Source organism: Bos javanicus, chromosome 6 (assembly GCF_032452875.1).
Source record: "Bos javanicus breed banteng chromosome 6, ARS-OSU_banteng_1.0, whole genome shotgun sequence".
In the NCBI taxonomy this organism is placed as follows: Eukaryota; Metazoa; Chordata; class Mammalia; order Artiodactyla; family Bovidae; genus Bos; species Bos javanicus.
The window spans coordinates 79054884-79078623 of NC_083873.1; positions in this window are offsets into that span (position 1 = coordinate 79054884).

Here is a 23740-nt window from a genome sequence, read left to right on the forward strand (position 1 = left end):
GGATCTTTTTTTTCTTTTTCTCCCCCACTGTTGCAGTTGTTGATAATATTGGCACTAAGAAATCCAATTAAGTTTTGATTTTTTTTTTTTTTTTTTTGTCCTCAGTCACGTTTTTTTATTGTTGTCGTAAACTTCTGCTTCTACGTTTGGCTTTTGCAGTTCTATGGAGTTTTCCTCATTTTTTTCTTTTCTTTTTTAAAAATTTTTTAACATATTATTTTTATACACTTATTCATTTGTTTTCTTTTCCTACTGTCCTTTTCCCCTTGTAGTTAATCTTTAACATATATAAATCTTCTTTATATACCTTTATTTACCTTTGCATATCTATTCTTTCTTTCTCTGCTTTTTCTCGTTTCTTCTCAACACATCTGTTAGTTTTATTTTCATTGCTTTATTCTCAATTGGCACCTTGCTTTTGTTTTGTTTTCCAGTTTGTGTTTTAATTGTTTTTTTCTGGTAGATATAATTTTTGGTTTCCTTTGTTCACCAGGTCAATCTGTATTTTATTTTCACTGGACTGTTTTGATTTTGCTTATGGGTGTACAAAGTGAAAGTGAAAGTAAAAGTGAAGTCTTCTCCGACTCTTTGCAAACCCATGGGCTATAGCCTACTAGGCTCCTCTCTCCGTGGGATTTTCCAGGCAAGAATGCTGGAGTGGGTTGCCATTTCCTTCTCCAGGGGATCTCCCTGACCCAGGGATCCAACCCAGGTCTCCCACATTGTAGGCAGGCGCTTTACCCTCTGAGCCACCAGGGAATTCATCTTATGGGTGTATATGTATATACTCAGTCATATTTTCTATTGTTGTTATAAACCTCTGCATCTACATTGGGCTTTTGCATTTCTGTGGAGTTTTCCTTTTCTTTTACTTTTTTCTTTATTCTTCCTTTTTTTTTTCCTTTTTATAATTTTAATTTTTAAGCCTATTATATTTTTTCTATATTCATCCCTTTCTTTGCATTTCCTACTGTACTTTTCACCTTGTGAAATTTTTAATCTACATAAATCTTCTTAAAAAGTGAAAAATGAAGTTGATCAGTCATGTCTGACTACGGCCCCATGGACTGTAGCTCCTCCATGCATGGAATTTTCCAGGCAAGAGTACTGGAGTGGGTTGCCATTTCCTTCTTCAGGGGATCTTCCTGACCCAAGGATCAAACCTGGGTCTCCAGCATTGCAGGCAGATGCTTTTACCAACTGAGCCACCAGGGAAGCTATTTTTTCTTTCTTTTCTTTCTCTCCTTTCCTCTCAATATATTTGTTAGTCTTATTTTTATTGCCTTATTCCCCACTGGGCACCTTGCTTTAGTTTTGTTTTCCAGTTTGTGCTTAAATTAGTTTTGTTCTTAACTGGTAAATATAATTTTTTATTTTCTTTGTTTGCCAGGGAGAAGCAACAAGTAACATACAAGGGAAACTCCAAACACTTAACAGCTGATCTTTCAGCAGAAACTCTACAGGCCAGAAGGGAATGGAAGGATATATTTAAAGTACTGAAAGGGAAAAATCTACAACCAAGCTTACCTTACCTGGCAAGGATCTCATTCAGAGTTGATGGAGAAATAAAAAGCTTTCATTCATGCAAAGTTAAGAGAATTTAGTACCACCAAACCAGCTTTACAACAAATGTTATAGGGACTTATAGAGTCAAGAAGTACAACAGAGGAAAAAAAGATCTACAAAATCAAACCCAACAATAAAGAAAATGGAAATAGGAAAATATATATCAATAATTACTTAAAATGTAAATGGAGTAAATGCTCCAACCAAGAGACATAAACTCGCTGAATGGATACAAAAACAAGACCCATAAATATGCTGTCTACAAGAAATTCACTTCAGACCTAAAGACACATATAGATTTAAAGTAAGAGGATTGAAAAATATATTCCATGCAAATGGGAAGCAAAAGAAAGCTGGAGTAGCAATTTTCATGTAAGACAAAATAGACCTTAAAATAAAGATTATAAGAGATAAGGAAGGACACTACATAATGATCAATGGATCAATCCAAGAGGAAGACATAACAATTGTAAATATCTATGCACCCAACATAGGAACAGCTCAATACACAAGACAAACACTAACACACATAAAAGGAGAAATTGACAGTAACATAATAATAATAGGATACTTTAACACCTCATGCACACCAATGGACAGATCATCAAAACAGAAAATTAATAAGGAAACAGAAGTGTTAAATGATACATAATATGAGATGGATCTCATTGTTATCTTCAGGACATTCCATCCAAATGCAGAAGAATATATCTTCTCAAGTGCACATGGAACATTATCCAGGATAGACCCCACCTTGGGTCACAAATCACACCTCAGTATATTTAAGAAAATTGAAATTGTATCAAGCATCTTCTCCAACCACAATGCTTTGAGACTAGCTATCAATTATAAGAATAAAAGGGTAAGAAGCATAAACACATGGAGCCTAAACAACAGATTTCTAAATAACCAACAGGTTACTGAAGAAATCAAAAGGGAAATAAAAAAAATGTCTAGAAACAAATGACAATGAAAACACAACTCAAACCCTATAGGATGTAGCAAAAGCAGTTATAAGAGGGACATATATAGCAATACAGTCCTAACTCAAGAAACACGAAAAACAATGAATAGGCAACCTAACTTTACATATAAAACAATTGGAAATAGAAGAAGAACAACAACAACAAAATTAATATAAGAAAAGAAATCATAAAGATTTGAGCAGAAATAAATGAAAATGAAATAAAAGAAACAATAGTAAATATTAATAAAACTAAAAGCTGGTTCTTTGAGAACATAAACAAAACTGACAAGCCTTTAGCCAAGCTCATCAAGAAAAAAAAGAAAGAAGAAGCAAGTCAACAAAATTAGAATGAGAAAGGAGATATTACAACAGACAGTGAAGAAATACAAAGGATTATAAGAGACTATTATGAACAAATATATGGCAATAAAATGGATAACCTGGAAGAAATATATGGATTCTTAGAAAAGTTCAATCTTCCAAGACTGAACCAGGAAGAAATAGAAATTATGAACAACTCAAATACAAGCATTGAAATTGAAGTTATGATAAAAAAGTCTCCCAGAAAAAAAAATTTAAAAAGCCCAGGACCAGATGGCTTCACAGGAGAATTCTATAAAACATTTAGAGAAGAGCTAATGCCTATCCTTCTAAAACTCTTTCAAAGATTCCAGAGGAAAGAACACTTCCAAACTCATTCTACAAGGCCACCATCACCCTGATACCAAAACCAGGAAAAGACAACACAAAAAAAGAAAACTAGAGGCCAGTATCACTGATGAACATAGATGCAAGAATCCTCAAAAAAAAAAAAAAAAATTAGCAAACAGAATTCAGGAACACATCAAAAAGCTCATAAACCATGATCAGGTTGGGTTTATACCAAGGATGCAAGGATTCTTCAATTTTCAGAAATCAATCAATGTGATACAGAATATTAAGAAATTGAAAGATAAAAACCATATGATCATCTCAATAGATGCAGGAAAATTGTTTGACAAAATTCAGCAACCATTTATGATTAAAACTCTTCAAAAAATGGGCATGGAAAGAACCTACCTCAACATAGTAAAGGCCTACAGCAAACATTATTCTCAATGGTGAAAAACTGAAAGTATTCCCCCTAAAATCAGGAATAAGACAAGGGTTTCCACTTGCACCACTATTATTCAGCATAGTTCTGGAAGTCCAGCAATAGCAATCAGAGAAGAAAAATAAATAAAAGGAATCCAGATCAGAAAATAAGAAGTAAAGCTCTCACTGTTTGCAGATGACAGGATACTGTACATAGAAGACCCTAAAGATAATATCAGAAAATTATTAATCAGTGAATTTAGCAAAGTTTCAGGATACAAAATCAATACACAGAAATCAACTGCATTTCTATATGCTAACAATGAAAAATCACAAAGAGAAATTAAGGAATCAATCCCATTCACCATTGCAACATAAAGAATTAGATATCTAGGAGATACTTACCTAAGGAGAGAAAAGAACTGTACACAGAAAATTATATGACACTAGTGAAAGAAATAAAAGATGACATAAACAGATGGAGAGAGATTTCATGTTACTGGGTAGGAAGAGTCAATATTTTGAAAGTGACTATACTACCAAATGCAATCGACAGATTCAATGTGATACCTATCAAATTACCAATGACATTTTTTACATAACTAGAAAAAGAAATTTCACAATTCATATGGAAACACAAATGACCCCAAATAACAAAAGCAGTCTTGAGAAAGAAGAAGGGAGCTGGAAGAATTAACCTTCCTGACTTCAGATTATACTACAATGCTACAGTCATCAAAACAGTATGGCATGGCACAAAAACAAAAATACAGACTGATGGAACAAGATAGAAAGCCAATAAATAAACCCATGTACCTATGGGTACCTTATTTTTGACAAAGGAGGCAAGAATATACAATGGGGCAAAGACAGCATCTTCAATAAATGGTGCTGGGAAAACTGGACAACTACATGTAAAAGAATGAAATTAGAACACTTCCTAACACGATACACAAAGATAAACTCAAAATAGTTTGAAGACCTAAATGTAAGACCAGAAACTTTATAGCTCTTAGAAGGAAAACATAGGCAGAACACTCAATTATATAAATTAAAGGAAAATTCCTATGACACACCTCCTAGAGTAGTGGAAATAAAAACAAATGTATACAAGTGGGACCTGATTAAATTTAAAAGCTTTTGCACAGCAAAGGATACTATAAGCAAGGTGAAAAGAGAACCGTCAGCATGGGAGAAAATAATAGAAAATGAAACAACTGACAAAGGAATAATTTCCAAAATATACAAGCAGCTCATACAACTCAATACCAGAAAAACAAATAACCCATTCAAAAATTGGGGAAAAGACCTAAACAGACATTTCTCCAAAGAAGACTTACAGATGGATAACAAACACAAGAAAAAAATGTTCAACATTGCTCATTATTAGAGAAATACAAATCAAAACTACAATGAGATATCACCTCGCACCAGTCAGAATCAGTTCAATTCAGTTGCTCAGCCATGTCCGACTCTTTGAGACCCCATGAACCACAACATGCCAGGCCTCCCTGTCCATCACCAACTCCTGGAGTCCACCCAAACTAATGTCCATTGAGTCAGTGATGCCATCCAGCCATCTCATCCTCTGTCGTCCCCTTCTCCTCCTGCCCTCAATCTTTCCCAGTATCAGGGTCTTTTCCAATGAATCAGCTCTTCACATGAGGTGGCCAAAGTATTGGAGTTTCAGCTTCAGCATCAGTCCTTCAAATTAGTACCCAGGACTGATCTCCTTTAGGATGGAATGGTTGGATCTCCTTGGCCCTCATCAAAAAGTCTACAAACAATAAATGCTGGAGAGGGTGTGGAGAAAAAGGAATGCCGTTGCTCTGTAGATGAGAATGCAAACTGATACAGCTGCTATTGATGGTGGTATGAAGATTCTTTAAAAAACTAGGACCCAGCAATCTCAATCTTAGGCATATCCCCTGAGAAGCAAAACTGAAAGAGACACATGTATCCTATTGTTCATTGCAGCACTATTTACAATAGCTATTACATGGAAGCAACCTAGATGTCCATCAACAGATGAATGGATAAAGAAGTTGTGCTACATATACACAATGGAATACTACTCAGCCATAAAAAGGAATGTATTTGAGTCAGTTCTAATGAGGAAGATGAACCTCGAATGTATTATACAGAGTGAAGTGAGTCAGAAAGAGAAAGATAAACATCATATTGTAATGCATATATATGGAATCTAGAGAAATGATGCTGAGTATTTATTTACAGAGCAATACTGGGGGAAAAAAGACATAGAGAAGAGACTTATGGACATGGGGAGAGGGGAGGGGAGGGAATGGGAAGAGTAACAACAAAGCTTACATTACCATATATAAAATAGATATTCCACTGGAATTTGCTGTATGGCTCGGGAAACTCAAACAGGGGCTCTGTATCAACCTAGAGGCATGGTATGGGGCAGGGGGCGGGATGGGAAGGAGTTTCAAAAACGATGGGATATATGTATAACTATGGTTAATTCATGTTGAGATTTGACAGAAAACAGCAAAAGTCTGTAAAGCAAATATCCTTCAATAAAAAATAATTCAAAAAAAAAAAAAAGGATATAGCATGAAAAATTGTGTAGAGGACTAACCCCTTTCTGTTAAAGTAGGATGTCAATGTACTTCAGTAAGTTCAGTCACTCAGTCGTGTCCAACTCTTTGTGACCCCACGAGCCGCAGCACGCCAGGCCTCCCTGTCGATCAACAACTCCCTGAGTCTGCCCAAACCCATGTCCATCAAGTCGATGATGCCATCCAACTATCTCATCCTCTGTTGTCCCCTTCTCCTCCTGCCCCCAATCCTTCCCAGCATCAGGGTATTTTCCAATGAGTCAGCTCTTTGCATGAGGTGGCCAAAGTATTGGAGTTTCAGCTTCAAAATCAGTCCTTCCAAAGAACATTCAGGAATGATCTCCTTTTGGATGGACTGATTGGATCTCCTTGCAGGCCAATGGACTCTCAAGCATCTTCTCAAACACCACAGTTCAAAAGCATCTCTTCTTTGGCACTCAGCTTTCTTTATAGTCCAACTCTCACATCCATACATGACCACTGGAAAAACCATAGCCTTGAAATGCTGGACTCGAAGAAACACAAACTGGAATCAAGACTTCCAGGAGAAATATCAATAACCTCAGATATGCAAATGACACCACCCTTATGGCAGAAAGTGAAGAGGAACTGAAAAGCCTCTTGATGAAAGTGAAAGTGGAGAGTGAAAAAGTTGGCTTAAAGCTCAACATTCAGAAAACAAAGATCATGGCATCTGGTCCCATCACTTCATGGCAAATAGATGGGGAAACAGTGGAAACAGTGGCTGACTTTATTTTTGAGGGCTCCAAAATCACTGCAGATTGTGACAGCAGCCATGAAATTTAAAGACACTTACTCCTTGAAAGGACAGTTATGACCAACCTAGAAAACATATTAAAAAGCAAAGACATTAATTTAGTCAACAGAGGTCCGTGTAGTCAAGGCTATGGTTTTTCCAGTGGTCATGTATGAACGTGAGAGTTGAACTATAAAGAAAGCTGAGTATAGAAGAATTGATGCTTTTGAACTGTGGTGTTTGAGAAGACTCTTGAGAGTCACTTGGACTGCAAGGAGATCCAACAAGTCCATCCTAAAGGAGATCAGTCCTGGGTGTTCTTCGGAAGAACTGATGTTGAAGGTGAAACTCCAATACTTTGGCCACCTGATGAGAAGAGCTGACTCATTTGAAAAGACCCTGATGCTGGGAAAGATTGATGGCAAGAGGAGAAGGGGATGACAGAAGATGAGATGGTTGGATGTCATCACCGACTCAATGGACACGGGTTTGGGTAGGCTCTAGCAGTTGGTGATGGACAGGGAGGCCTGGTGTGCTGTGGTTCTTGGGGTCACAAAGAGTTGGACACGACTGAAGAACTGAACTGAACTGATCTCATATACTCCTACTTCTTTGTTTCATCTCTAAGGGGCACATTTTTTGTTCTTTCTAAAGCTTGTTGTGTTCATTTTTCATTTCCAAGTGCATAATTTTATTTCCCACTTTTCCTAGCCATCTACATCATTTTTCAACTCAGTATTGAAGAGTCTTTCCATCAAGAATACCTTCTCTCAACTTACTCAAGACGCCTATTCATTCTCTCCATCCTACATGCCCTGACTGTCCAGTAACATAGTGTGCCACAGCTTCATCCTTGCAGTTACTTGTTTGGTGCTAGGGTTCTTCACTATCCCCAAAGGTCTATGAGTGAAGTGTGTATGTGTTTCTGATTGTGGTCCACTCAGCACCCACTACCTGGACAGAGAAGAGATTTTCAAATTATATATGTTGAGTAAATAACAATAGCTCTCATGTATTACAATGCACTGGAAACTTTTCTACAGGAATTAGGTAGGTAGCTAGGTAGGCAAATAGATTTCAAATATATATATTTTTGTCACACAAAGCTATCCTATAAATACTATTAGCCCCATTTATAGTTGATCCTGAGGACAATAAATAACTTGCTCCAAATACACACACCTAATAAATGAGCTAGAATATAAACTAGGCAATCTGATTTCAGGGCCTATGCTCTTAGCCAGTGAAAATATACTATACTTTCAATGGTTGGATTATCTTTGTGAGAATGTCAGGTGGAGTTTGTTCCAAAACTGTGACTCAAAACAACTTCAAATTAAAAAAAAAAAGAAAGAAAGAAAAGACAAGAGAGAGGAAGAGAACATATCACTTAAAAATTACAACACAAAGGCATGATAGCCACAGAATATATAATTAAAAATTTTCAGATTTATTTTATAATATGTACATTGTTTTCCCCTATTTTGTTGTGGAGTTTAATTGAAAGGATTCTTTCTATTCAGTGAAAGAAATACTATACTGTTTGTTTTTCATTTTTTATTGCATGAAACTTTTATTTTAACCATCTTATTTGAGGTTCCCAGGCACGCCACATGATAAATCAGCTTTGAGCTTTCCCTAGAACTTCATAAAACTCACTTTTGTTTTCTTCTTGAGTTTTAGGCCTGCAATAGCTCAAATCCTACTAAGACCAAATCTGTTCACATCAATTTCCTTTGTTTTTAAGTTACCAAAGATAAAACATTTGAATATGAATTAAGACTCACAGTATTCCTTTAACATCAAAGGCATTTTCCTGCGTAGGTGTTTGGTTTTTTTTTTTTTTTTGGCCATTTAAAGTTACTTTAAACATATTTACCTGTTTTCAAAAGCTTATCTCTTTACTTTCGTACATGAATCACAACTATGGATTAAAGTTCATTAGCTTTCTGATATTAATGAGATTCTATTGAAAGGAAATTGTGGGAAATCAATAGAAGTGTGACCAACATAATTAGTTATTTGTAGTGCATAATAAATTTCCATTGATGAGAAGCTTAAATATAAAATTAGGGCATTTCAAGCATAAGACTTTTATCTTCCCTGTGTCTCTTACATTTTACCTATTATTCGAACAGTATAATAGTATAGGGTTTATGTAGTACTCATTTCATATAGGTAAAACTAATAAAGGTACTCCATGTAATTCTAATAAACTACTTTAAATGAAGTAATTTATTTATAATTCATCTAAAATGAGAAGTAAAGATTGCAGTAGGGTGGAAATATTCCTACTAGTATGAATTTTTATTGTATCCATTAATCATGTATTTAGCTGAGACAGCCATATCTCCACCAAAATTTCTCCCCTTCACTCATATTACTAGTAGTACCAGTCATATGGCTTAGACACTTCTCACATAAACTCTGGTTTCTTTTTTTGAAAAGGTAGTAGAAACGAAAGTCTGTGTACTAGATGTGCTTATTGCTACTAGTGTGTTATTGCCTATAAGCCATTTCTCCTGATAAAACAAGGAAGTGTGTGTGTGTGTGTTTACACCTCTTTATATACAGACCCATAAGTATTCCTATATATAGCTCATACACACACATATTTCATTAAACATGAGATAAGACTGAATTCTCAAACTCTAATCCATTACAACATAGATCATTCTAGAATCCTCCCCTTATCTCTAACTCCACACTCCCACACAAAGAAACTAACTTCAACCATCTGTCACCCATTTGCTTAATTGTTCAAGTACACATATAGAGTAGTGTCAGAATTATGGATCTGCTGTTAAATCCTTAGCAAATAATTTTATAAACTAAAACCAGTTACTTTTGTCTTAGTCTTACTGACTCCACTTATTTAAATTACTTATATCAGTGATTTTTCCTCTTACTCATATCAGGGAGATCATTTCATACACATGTAATACAATTGCATTGTTTTGTATAATCTGAAGGTTCACTTTTTCTTCTGTAAATTTCTGTGGGTTTGAACAAAGTGAAAGTCGTTCAGTCGTGTCCAACTCTGTAACTCCATGGACTATACAGTCCATGGAATTCTCCAGGCAAGAATACTGGAGTGGGTAGCCTTTCCCTTCTACAGGTGATCTTCCCAACCCAGGGATCTAACCCAAGTCTTCCATATTGCAGGTGATTCTTTACCAGCTGATCCAGAAGTGAAGCCCATAAACAAAGGAGTATATCAAGTATCGATATCTACACTACCATACAGAACCATTTTGCTACTTCCCCAGGTCCCCTGTGCTTCAGCCATTTAATTGTCCTCTCCTCCTCAGAGTTTTACTTTCCTAGAATATCATATAGCTGATTGCTATATAGAATATGTTGCTTTTTCAGACTGAGTTCTTTCATTAAGCAATATATATATGTTTCTTTCATGTCATTTTATTGCTTGATGACTCATTTTGCTGTATTGCTGAATCATATTCCATTATGCATATATGTCATAGTTTGTTTATCCATTTACCTATTGAATGACACTTTTAGTTGCATCAAGTTTGGGGTGATGTGAATAAATCTGCTATAAATATTTACATGAAAATTTCTGAGTGCACTTCAGCTTTGAAATCAGTGAAATCAATACATAAAATCACAATTGCTTGATGAAAGCTAAAACTATGCTTAGCTTTCCAAGAAACTACTGAAATGGGAATCTGAGCTCTTATCCAAGAAGCCAAGGAATGGACTCCACAGACATGCAGACACTCGCATAGGCAAAGTTTTATTTTAAAGGATAGAAGTACAAAGCTCTAAGCATAAACACTGAGAGAGGGAAAACTGTCCTGAAACATGGAATCACAACAGTTTATATCTTTACCAGTATTGACCTGTTCATTTTTGGTTGGCTCTGGGGTCCTGATGTGTGTAATACCTGACCAATCAGTTTAAAAGTCATCATGTCCAGTTTGTCAATTTAATGGTTCTCTTTGATTTCCCAGTCCTTGAATTTTCTTAGATATTGAGTCTCCATTTCCCAATCTTTTTTAGTGACCTCAGGCAATTTTTTAGGACCAGATGTATGTTTTAAAGGTAATGGTCTACCTGGTGTTTTTCTTCTTGATAAGTTGGACATCAATTACTGATTGCCCAGTCATGGCCCCGAGTATTTTATAGCCTCCAGGTCAGGGAGGCATTTCCTCTGAACACTAAAAAACTGGAACAGCAAGTAGGGCTATAGGTTAATGGAGCAAGACACTTGTGTGTGAAAATAAATGGAAATTACAATTTCATTTTTAAAAGAAGAAACTGAGGCCTTAGGTATCTACTACCTAATCATTTTCTATCTCATTACTAAACCATAGTCCAAAGTGCCTGTACCACCTTACATTCTAACCAAAAATTAATAATTATTCCTGATACTATACATATATCCCAGAAGTTGGTATTGTCATATATATTTTTTTTTAATTTAGACGTTACAATTTGTCTGTAGTAATATACTTATTATTTTAATTTGCAATCCTCCAATGACAAAGGATGTCAAACATGATTTCATATGTTTCTTTCTATCTCTATATCCCATTTTGTGAAGCATCTGTTCAGACCTTCTTCCAATTTTTAGTTGGGATGTTTGTTTTCTTATTGTTAAGTTTTAAATGTCTTTTATATATTTTGAATTTAGGTCCTTTATCAGATAAAAATTTTTTAAATAGTTTCTACTATATGTGAATTGGATATTGATTTTCTTAATAGTGTTTTTGCATAACAGAAGTTTCAAATTTTAATCAGGTCCAATCTATACTTTTTTTTTTTCCTTCATAATCATGCTTTTGATATCTAAAGACTCGTGGCAAAACCAAAGGTCAAGTAGATTTTCTTGTATGTTTTACTCTAGAAAACTTAGAATGTAAAGTTTTGCATTTAGTCTGGGATCCATTTTAAGCAATATTTATTTATTTATTTATTTTCTTGTATGACCTAGGTCTATGTCTAGGGTTTTCTATGTTTTTGTCTTTGTTTTTGCATATTAACATTCAAGTTTTCCAGTACCGTTTACTGAAAACTTCATCACTTCTCAACTGAGTTAACTGCTCATTTTTCAAAGTTTAGTTGACTATATTTATTTGGGCCCATATCTCCCATTTTGTTCCACTGATTTTGGTATCTGTTCTTTCACCAATATAGTGCTATATTGATTAATGTACTTGTATAGTAAGACTTGGGATTCCTTGGTGGCTCAGATGGTAAAGAATCTTCCTGCAATTCAGGAGACCAATGTTTGAGCCCTGGGTCAAGAAGATCCCCTGGAGAAGGGAAGGGTTTCCAGTCCAGTATTCTTGCCTTGATAATTCTATGAATAGAGGAACTTGGAGCTCTATAAGTCCATGGGGTTGCAAAGAGGTGGACACAATGGCAATTAACAGACACACACACATCAGCTAAGTTCAGTCGCTCAGTCATGTCCGACTCTTCACGACCCCATGAATCGCAGCACGCCAGGCCTCCCTGTCCATCACCAACTCCTGGAAGTCACTCAGATTCACGTCCATCGAGTCAGTGATGCCATCCAGCCATCTCATCCTCTGTCGTCCCCTTCTCCTCCTGCCCCTAATCCCTCCCAGCATCAGAGTCTTTTCCAATGAGTCAACTTTTTGCATGAGGTGGCCAAAGTACTGGAGTTTCAGCTTCAGCATCATTTCTTCCAAAGAAATCCCAGGGCTGATCTCCTTCAGAATGGACTGGTTGGATCTCCTTGCAGTCCAAGGGACTTTCAAGAGTCTTCTCCAACACCACAGTTCAAAAGTATCAATTCTTCGGCACTCAGCCTTCTTCACAGTCCAACTCTCACATCCATACATGACCACTGGAAAAACCATAGCCTTGACTACACGGACTTTTGTTGGCAAAGTAATGTCTCTGCTTTTGAATATGCTATCTAGGATGGTCATAACTTTTCTTCCAAGGAATAAGCGTCTTTTAATTTCATGGCTGCAGTCACCATCTGTAGTGAATTTGGAGCCCCCAAAAATAAAGTCTGACACTGTTTTCACTGTTTCCCCATCCCTAGAGTCAAGTGAAAAAAAAAATTGAAAAGGCTTTACTTAAATAGAAATGTTTTTTTTGTTTGTTTGTTTGTTTTTTATAGGGCCGGCTGGCCGGGTGGCCGGCCTGGGAAATCCCCTCTTTGGGCAGCGAGGGCCGGCGGAGTGGCGAGCCGGTAGGACCAGAGGGGTGGAGGCCTACTTAAATAAAAATGGTGTTTGCCATTTTAAATGCAGAGGAATAAATCATCAAGCACCATGAAGAACCATGGTAGCATGGTATTGCAAAAATTAAATGACAGCTTTCTAGAAACCATACTTGAAGTCACAGAATATTGAGATATAACTTACAGAGAATTAAAAAAAAGATATCAAGAAGAAACTCATCAGGCTATAAGAAAACTCAGAAAAGAGTTCAAAGAGATCAGGCATAAAATTAGTGAACAAAGTGAACACTTTACCAAAAAGATTGAAACACTGGAACAGAACCAAACAGAAATTCTGGAACTGAAGAACTCAATAAATAAGACAAAGAACACATTAGAAAGCAGTGATAATAGGGATGACCACAAGAAGAGAGAATTAGTAAGCGCAAAGATAGAAATCTTGAAATGATACAGGTAGAAAAAAAGAGATAATAAAGATATTTTAAAAATGAAGCAATTGTGTGAGAAATATAGGGGAGCAGAGTGTTTATTTAAAGAAATAATAGCTGAGAATTTCCCAAGCTTGGAAAAGCAACTGGATATACAAGTCCAGTTATACAAGTCCAGATATACAAGCTAAGAGAATGCTCAATTACCTCAACATAAAAAGATCTTTTCCAGGGCACATTATATTAGAACTGTCAGAAGTCAGTGACAAAGAATTTTAAAAGCAGCCAGGGTACAAAGGATGGCAACTTACAAAGAAACCCTCATTAACAAATTTCTCAGCAGAAACTTCACAGGAGAGAATGGAATGACATACTCAGAATTTTGAAAGATAAAACCTGTCATCCAAGAACGCTGTATCTAAAAAAGTTATCATTTAGATATGAGGGAGAAACAAAGGCTTTCCCAGACAGACAAAAGCTGCAAGAATTCATCAACACTAGACCTGCCTTACAAGAAATGCTGAAAGGAACTCTTCCACTTGAAAAGAAAAGGCAAAAGTACACAAAACTTTGAGTAAAGTAACAAACAGAATCTGAAAATTGCAACTCTTTTTCAGAATAGGTTGTTAAAAAATTAAAGCATACATTTAAAGGGGAAAAGGCAATAAAAACAACCATAGCTACTTCAATTTGGTAATAAGCTCACAACATAAAAAGGGATAATTTTAGACAACAAAAACATAAATGAAGAAGAGGGGAAAAATTGAACCTTTACAGACAAATGAAGGTAAGATGCTATCAGTAGAAAACAGGAATATTTTGTCTATGAGAGGTTTTATACAAAGCAGATGATAACCAAAGAACATAAACCTAGAGTGAAGACACAAATATAAAAGAAAAAAAGAAGAAAAAACTGAGAAAAAAATCTTAGTAAAATCACAAAACTAAAATGGCAGAGAGCAACACAATGAAGGAGGAGAGTGAAAAAACTGGCTTAAAATTAAATATTTAAAAAAAAAAAAAAAACCTAGATCATGGCATCCACTCTCATTAGTGAGTGGTAAATTGAAGGGAAAAAGGTGGAAATAGTGATAGATTTCCTCTTCTTGGGCTCTAAAATCACTGCAGATTGTGACTGAAGCCATGAAATCAGAAGACGATTGATTCTTGGCAGGAAAGCGATGACAAACCTAGACTGTGTGTTGAAAAGCAGAGACATTACTCTGCTGACAAAGGTCAGTATAGTCAAGACTATGGTCTTCCCAGTGGTCATATATGGTTGTGAGAGCTGGACCGTAAAAAAAGGCAGAGTACCAAAGAAGTGATGCCTTCAAACTATGATACTGGAGAAGCCTCCTGAGGGTCCCTTGGGCAGCAAGGGAGTTCAAACCAATCAATCTTAAGGGAGATCAACCCTGAATATTCACTGGAAGGACTGATACTGAAGCTTCAGCTTCAGTGTTTTGGTCATCTGATGCAAATGGACAACTCACTGGAAAAATCCCTGATGCTGGGAAAGATTGAGGGTGGGAGAAGAGGGCCTCAGAGGATGAGATAGTAGGACAGCCTCACCGATGCAATGGATATGAACTAGGGAAAATTCTGGGAGATGGTGAGTGTTAGGGAGGCCTGGAGTGCTGCAGTCTATGGGGTCGCAAATTGTCAGACATGACTGAGAAACTAAACAACAACAACAACACACAAAAAAAGAAACAATGGAGACATACAGCAATCAGAAAAAAAAAAAAAAAGGTAAAATGCCATTTTAGGCATCATTTATCAATAATTTCCCCAAATGTAAATGGATTGAATCCCCCTATCAAAAGACACAAAGTGGCTGAATCAATTAAAAAGCAAAAATCAAATATACACTACCTCCAGAAGATTCATCTCAAGTCTAAAGACAAACAGGCTCAGTGAAAGGATGGAAGTTCCTCAAAAAACTAAGAATAGAATTACCATATGATCCAGTTATTCTATTTCTGGGTATTTATCTCCAAATACGACAATACTAGTTGGAAAAATATATGCATCCCTTTGTTCATTTATTATCGCATTATTTACAACAGCAAACTAAGGAAACAACCTAAATGCCTATCCACACATGAATGGATATATAATGTGACATATAATATGCTGCTGCTGCTGCTGAGTCGCTTCAGTCGTGTCCGACTCTGTGCGACCCCATAGACAGTAGCCCATCAGGCTCCCCCATCCCTGGGATTCTCCAGGCAAGAACATTGGAATAGGTTGCCATTTCCTTCTCCAATGCATGAAAGTGAGAAGTGAAAGTGAAGTCGCTCAGTCGTGTCCGACTCTTAGCGACCCCATGGACTGCAGCCCACCAGGCTCCTCCGTCCACGGAATTTTCCAGGCAAGAGTACTGGAGTGGGGTGCCATTGCCTTCTCCATTTGAATGCTACTCAGCCTTAAAAAGATGAAAATTTTCCACTTGCATACAAATATATATTTCTGTATGTGTATCTGTAAACAGTGATAATTTTATTCATCCCTTTCCAATCCTCATAACTTTTATTTACTTTTCTTGATGTTGGAATGTACTGAGTACATGTTTTACTGCACTTAGAGAAGCAGTATCCAGTGTTTCATCAGTTTTTTTAATATAGGTTCTTTATGAAGGTGAAAATATTCCAAAACTGTCCTCAGTTTCTGATGGCTTCTTTTGTCATGAGTGGTTGCTAAATTTTGTCAGATGATTTTCTGTATCAATGAAAGGATATTATGTGTTTTCTACTTTATTTTGTGTGTGTATGTTTTCTACTTTAGCATATTGATGTGGGGAATTGATTTTAATCTTTGTATACCTGTAACAAATCCCATTTATTCCTGGTGATTGCTTCTTTTAATGCTTTGTTTATTAAATTTGTTGTTTTCTTGATATTTTCCCATCTATTGTTATGAAGGATATTGGTTTGTAGACTTTCTTTCCTGTAATATCTGTATATGACATTGGCATTAGGGTAATGCTTGCATTTTTGAATGAGTTCAAAAGCTTTTTTCCTTCGCTCTTATTTTCTGAAAGAGACTGTGGAGAGTGAATATCATCTTATTAAAAGTTTGTATAAAGTTGTTCACAGTGTGTGTGTACTAAGTCATTTCAGTTGTGTCAGACTCTTTGAGACCGTATGGACCATAACCTACTAGGCTCTTCTGGCCACAGGATTCTCTGGGGAATAATACTGGAGTGGGTTGCCATGCTCTCTACAAGAGGATCTTCCAACCCAGGGGTGTTTCTTATGTCTCCTCCATTGGCAGGCGAGTTCTTTACCAGGGAGACACTGGGAAGTTCGTTGTTCACAGTATTCCTTTATTAATCATTTAACGTGCATGGAGATTAGTAATGATAACTCTTCTTTAACTTCTGATATTTGTCGTATGTGTCCTTTCACTCTGGTGGCTCAGATGGTAAAGAATCTTTTTGTAATGCAGGAAACCTGGGTTGGGAAGAACCCTTGGAGGAGGGCATGGCAACCCACTTCAGTATTCCTGCCTGGGAGAATCACTATGGACTGAGAAGCCTGGTGGGCTACAGTCCATGGGGTCACAAAGAGTTGGACACAACTGAGTGACTAAACACAGCACAGCACATTTTAATTAGTTAGCCTGGCTAGAGGTTTATAAATTTTTGATCTTTTCAAAGATCACACTTATGGTTTAGCTGGAATGGTTGTTTTCTATTTTCCAATTTTTTAATTTCTGCTCTAACTAGTATTTATTTTATTTTGCTTGTTTGCTAACTTGCTCTCCTTTTTCTATTTTCCAAAGGTGGACTCTTTTTTACATCTTTATTAAATATTTTCTAATATATGCATTAAAGTCTATAAATTTCCCTCTAAACACTGCTTTTGCTGCATCCCACAAATTTGGATAAGCTACATTTCAGTTTTAATTAAATTATTCAAACTTCTTTTATCTTTGTATTTCTTTTTTGACATGTGTTATTTAGAAGTAAGTTATTTAATCTATAAATATTTTGTTTTTCCAACTGTATTTTTTCAAAGAATAATTCTATATATTTATTTTTGTCTGTGTTGTGTCTTTATTGCTCTACAGGCTTTCCTCTTGTTGCACCGAGAAGGGGCTACTCTTCATTGCAGTGCCTGGGCTTCTCATTGCGGTGGCTTCTCTTGTTGTGAAGCACGGGCTCTAGAGGACACAAGTTTTAGTAGCTAAGGCATGTGGGCTCAATAATCACAGTTCCTGGGCTCTTGACCATGTGGGCTTAATTGCTCAGTGGCATGTAAGATCTTCCCAGACCAGGGATTGAACCCTTGTCTTCTGCACTGGCAGGTGGATTCCTTACCACTGAGCTACAAAGGAAGCCCCCACTATCTGTTATTGATTTCTAGTCTAAATCCATTATGCTCTGATAGCATATTTTGTATGATTTTTATTTTATATATTTTAGGATATATCTTCTGGCCCATAATATGTATTTAGTTTTCAAGTGAACTTGACAAGGATGTGTATTCTGCTGTTTTTGGAATATTGTTGTTCAGTTACTAAGTTGTGTCCAGCTCTTTGCGACCCCATGAACTGAAGCACACCAGACTTCCCTGTCCTTTACTATCTCCCTGAGTTTGCTTGAACTCATGTCCATTGAGTCAGTGATGCTGTTGTTAGATGGGCTATTCTATACTCTATAAATTTCAATTAGATCAAGTTGATTAATGGCACTTTTCACATCAACTGTACTCTTACTAATTTTCTGCCTTCTTGATACGTCAGTCTATGAAAGATGAATCTTGACTTCTGTAACTGTAAATGGACTTGTCTATCCTAGATAGACCTGGAACTTTTTCCCTTTCAACAGTTTAAATGTTACTCCCCTCTCTTCTTGATTGCACAGCCTGATGATAAAAATCTGTAAGTTGTATCCTTGTGTCTCTAAAGTTAAGGTCTTGCCCCCTTCCCACCCCCAGGATTAAGATTTGCTCTGTTTGGTATTTTTAAGTTTGAATATGATATGTCTGCATATAATTTTTTAAAATAAATTTATACTGTTTGGTGTTTTCCAAGCTTCCTGGACCTGCTATTTGTTGTCTGATTATCATTAATTTTGAAGGTTTTTCAGCAATTATTAATCTAAATATTTATTTTGCTTTATTTTCTTTTTCTCTTTCTGATATTCCAATTATTTGTATGTTGCATATTTTATTGATCTATCTTCAGACTCACTTATGTTTCTCTTAGTTGTATGTGGTCTCCTAGTTAGCCCATAAAAGATATTTTGAAATAAAGCATTTCCTTTTTATGCTATTTTAGATATTTTATCTCTCTGCTTACAACATCCATCTGTTCTTACATACTACCTGATTTTTCTTTAGAGCCCTTTACATATTATTCAGTTACTTTATATTCCCTTTGTAACAGTTCTAAAATCTCTGTCATAATGAAATATGGTTCTCATGCCTGATTTGTCTGTTCAAACTGATTTTTCTGTCTTTTAGCATCCTTTGTAATTTTTTGTTGAAAGCCAAACACAATGTATCAAGTAATAAGAACTCAGGTAAATAGGTATCAGAGTGATATTGTATGTAAATCTTTCTAGAATTTGACAAATTAACTGAATATTGTAGCTACACATGCCAAAGACTTCAAATCCCCTAGTGTCCTTGATTTTATCTCCTCTATTGTCTTTGCCCTTTCAGAACAACTCCTAATCAAATAGTGTCTGTGTCTTTCTACTCTTTAAGCTATATTCCACTGATACTACACTAGTATCCTATTGGCATGGTGGTAAAGTATATGGGAAGGCAAGTTTCCTATAATCTTATGAGTAAATCTTATTGTTTTAGTTAAAATTTTTCTCTGAGTTTCTGGGCTATTATTTTCACAAATGTTTTATTTCTCTCTCTCTCTGTCTCTTTTTTTTCTTCACTTGAGTGATAAAGATGGAGGGTGCTGGATTCAGATAACTACCCTTAGTTTAAATGTAATAATGCTCTGGTAAAGTTTTTTTTTTTTTTTTTCTATCTTAAAGAGTTGTTATGAAGAGCACTGTAAGCTTAATTCATCATTGATAGTATTTTTTTCCATCTTTTGCCAGATCCACTGGAGATTCTGTCCTAGTTATGCACAGTGACAACCTTGTGGGTTTTCAGAAGATTAAATCTATGAAAATGTAAAGGCCTCTAAGACTGAAGCTCCTAGCAGTTTCTCACTCTTAAGGTTAACCACAATCAGCTTGCCCAAATTTGTCAATATTTTGTTGCTGTTCAGTCACCAAGTCATGTCCATTGAGTTGGTGATGCTATTTAACCATCTCATCCTCTGTTACCCTCTTCTCCTTTGGCCTTAATCTTTCTCAGCATGGGGGTCTATTCCAATGAGTCAGCTATTTTCATCAGGTGGCCAGAGTATTGGAGCTTCAGCTTCATCATCAGTCCTTCCAATGAATATTCAGGGTTGGCTGGTTTGATCTCCTTGTATTCCAAGGGAGTTTCAAGAGTCTTCTCCAGCGCCACATTGGGAAACATCAATTCTTTATGGTCCAATTAGTTTATGGCTCCAATTGATGGAATACCTGTTTTAGAACCAACTTCATCTATGACTGTCTTGATTTACTTGTCTGTCATGATAGTGGTTTGCCTTGAAATTCCAGTTCTATAATAGGTATTTTAAAAATTGTTTTATTTTGTTCACATATTTTCTTCCTGGTGGCTCAGATGGTATAGAATCTGCCTACAATGTAGGAGACGTGGGTTCGATCCCTGGGTCAGGAAGATCTCCTGAAGAAGGGAATGGCTACCCACTCCAGTATTCTTGCCAGGAGAATTCTACGGACAGAGGAACCTGACAGGCTATAGTCCACTGGGGTCACAAAGAGTTGGACACAACTGAGGAACTAAACTTTCACTTCACATTTCTTCTTGTAATGATGTGAGTGACAACTTCTAAGTTCTTTACGTATTGGAATTGAAACTGGAAAGCTAATTGTGTAATTCTCAATCTGGAATTTGTAAGAATATGTCAATATTAGGTAAATATCCAAAAGACAATATAACCCCAAACAGCAGAAAATAGAAAAAAAAAAGGCAAAAAACTATAGTAGCCCCCCAAAATTAACTCAGCAGTTATGTACTTCCAAATAACTATCCTTACTATGATGACAAAATTGAAATAAGATATAAGAATTTTATCTGAGAAGCTGATCAGAGTTTTAATGGAAAACAGGAAATAATTATAATGCAAAAAGAAACATTGTAGCTGTGATGAAAATAATAAATGAAAATAAATTACTTAAAGGCTATGTTTAGTGTTTGTTTATATACTCCTGAACAGAAAATAAACTGAGGGAATTCAGAAAAAAAATGTAGAATGACACATAGAAGAAATGATAAAATACAGAAAGAAAGCATGGAGGTGAAGTATGTCTGTGGTGAAAAGCTTACATATGCTCATTTTAAGTCCAAGAAGAAAATCAGAATTAATAAGGCAGAAGAATTATTTAAATAATTGCTAAGAATTTTTCAATATTGAAAAATAAATTGTTCTGCATACTCAAGAAGATTTGCAATTCCCAAAGCTGTATATACCATATGCTCATAATAGAAAAACTACTGAAAACCAAAGACGAAAAATTAAATGTCAGTCTTTGGAGAAAAAGCAAGTCTATATTTCAAATAAGCAGTATAAAGCTAACTGTGACTTCTTGTAAAACGATATAGGTCCAAAGAAAATGGGAATTTAATTTCTGAAGATTTCATTTGTAACAACTGAAAATATTTTTCACTCCATCTATTTTTCTTATTTACAATGCCAGAAACATATATTTCTAGTTCATAAAAACATTAAAATCTTTATTAGGGGTTTAACTAAAAAGAAGATAAATAGGCGGGGAATTATTTGTCCTTTTCATTTTATCGGTTCAACTATGAGTTTATCCTTAGTTCATTATTATCCACTTAAACTTTCATCTAATGTGAGAGGATGGTATGCTGCCGTCAGAATCCTCTTTCAGCTTCCTAAACCGTAATGCCACCTTTGCAATTTTGCAAGCAGTCTGACTAAGGAGTCAGAATTCTTTGAGGAAATAATAACTTTAAGCAGTCATAATGGTCATTTACTCTGCCTAGAATAATATATCTGAAAACATGAACCACTACCATCTATTTCAGTGTGCGTGTGCGCGCGTAGTCCTGTCAGACTTTTGCGACCCCATGAACTGTAGCCTACCAGGTTCCTCTGTTCATGGAATTCTCCAGGCAAGAAATACTGGAGTGGTTTGGTAATTCCTTCTCCAGAGGATATTCCTGACCCAGGCAACGAATTCACATTTCTTGTGTCTCCTGAATTGGCAGGCAGACTCTTTACCCCTTGCACCACCTGCTGAAAAGTGAAAGTGAAGCTGCTCAGTCGTGTCCAACTCTTTGAGATCCCATGGACTGTAGTCTACCAAGCTTCTCAGTCCATGAGATTTTTCCAGGCAAGAGTACTGGAGTGGGTTCCCATTTCCTTCTCTAGGGGATCTTCCTGACCCAGGGATCGAACCCAGGTCTCCAGCATTGCAGGCAGAGGCTTTACCTTCTGAGCCACCTGGTATGTTTGTTTGAATTTGGGAGAGGGAAGATGCAGAATATATAATTTTTATAACTCTCCGAGTAATCCTAATATACACTAACATTTTAGGCCCCTTGGTCTTAGATAACACACTGGAATGACTCTTCGAATGTGAGTGATTCATTCTGTTCCAAAGCTGCTGCTGCTGCTCTAAGTCGCTTCAGTCATGTCCGACTCTGTGCCACCCCAGAGACGGCAGCCCACCAGGCTCCCCTGTCCCTGGGATTCTCCAGGCAAGAACATTGGAGTAGGTTGCCATTTCCTTCTCCAATGCATGAAAGTGAAAAGTGAAAGAGAAGCTGCTCAGTTGTGTCCGAATCCTAGCGACTCCATGGACTGCAGCCCACCAGGCTCCTCCGTCCATGGGATTTTCCAGGCAAGAGTACTGGAGTGGGCTGCCATTGCCTTCTCCGTCTGTTCCAAAGACGGTAACCTAAAACAATAGCCCAGATCTCTGTCAGTCAAAACAATCACAGAGTCAGAGCTTCCATGTGACAAGAAGGTGGATTGACAAATTGCTCTTATCACTTTGATGTTTACTTCTATGAGGCTTAAAGTTAGCCTAGCATGCATATGTACTGTGGGAAAGAATTAACAATCTTTAATGTATACTTTGGTTTTGGTTATCCTGGTAAGCATTATCATATCATTATGGGTTTGAAATTACAGTCTTGGTTGTCAGAATTCTAATATAGTACTTTTATCTATATTTTTTCATTGGATAAATTTGATTCTGTTAGTAATAAATTCTCACTTCAGTACTCTTGCCTGGAAAATCCCATGGACGGAGGAGCCTGGTAGGCAGCAGTCCATGAGGTCGCTAGGAGTCGGACACGACTGAGCGACTTCACTTTCACTTTTCACTTTCATGCATTGGAGAAGGCAATGGCACCCCAATCCAGTACTCTTGCCTGGAGAATCCAGGGACAGAGGAGCCTAGTGGGCTGCCATCTGTGGGGTCACACAGAGTCGGACACGACTGAAGCGACTTAGCAGCATAGCAGCAACAGCAGTGATAAATTCAGCTGCTGGCTAGAAACCTTTTCTAAAAAAGAAGAAATTTTAAAAGAAGCTATTGGTATATTTGACTTTCTTCATATTTCCATTTTGTCTGTCCTATCCAACATATTGTTCTTTTAAAAATACTAATTATTAGCTAATACTATTCTGAGTGTAAAATAACACCCTGCTTGTTGGCATGCCCATGGGTTAACTCTATAGAAATTTCAATTTGTTGGCTGTCTGGTCTACATTTTTCCCCGTTCTTTCTGCTTCTGGCAACTGTCTTCTGAGCAATACTCTTTGTTGAAACTTTAATCATTTTGACAGCCAATCTCTCAGTGTGATATAAAATGGGAAAACTGGATTCCCTTATAATATACAACACTTATTTGTTTAGAAACACAGTTTCTCTTAAACATTTCACATACATTGTTATTAAAATAGATTTTAAAGTCATTTTATCCAGTGTTTTGCTCTTCATATTTATTATAAATACCTATGTGAATAATATATATAAAATCATTACATATGATTTTACTGAAGGATTTGATTTTCTCTTTAGAAAAATTTTGAGCCTATCATTTGTGTTATTTATAA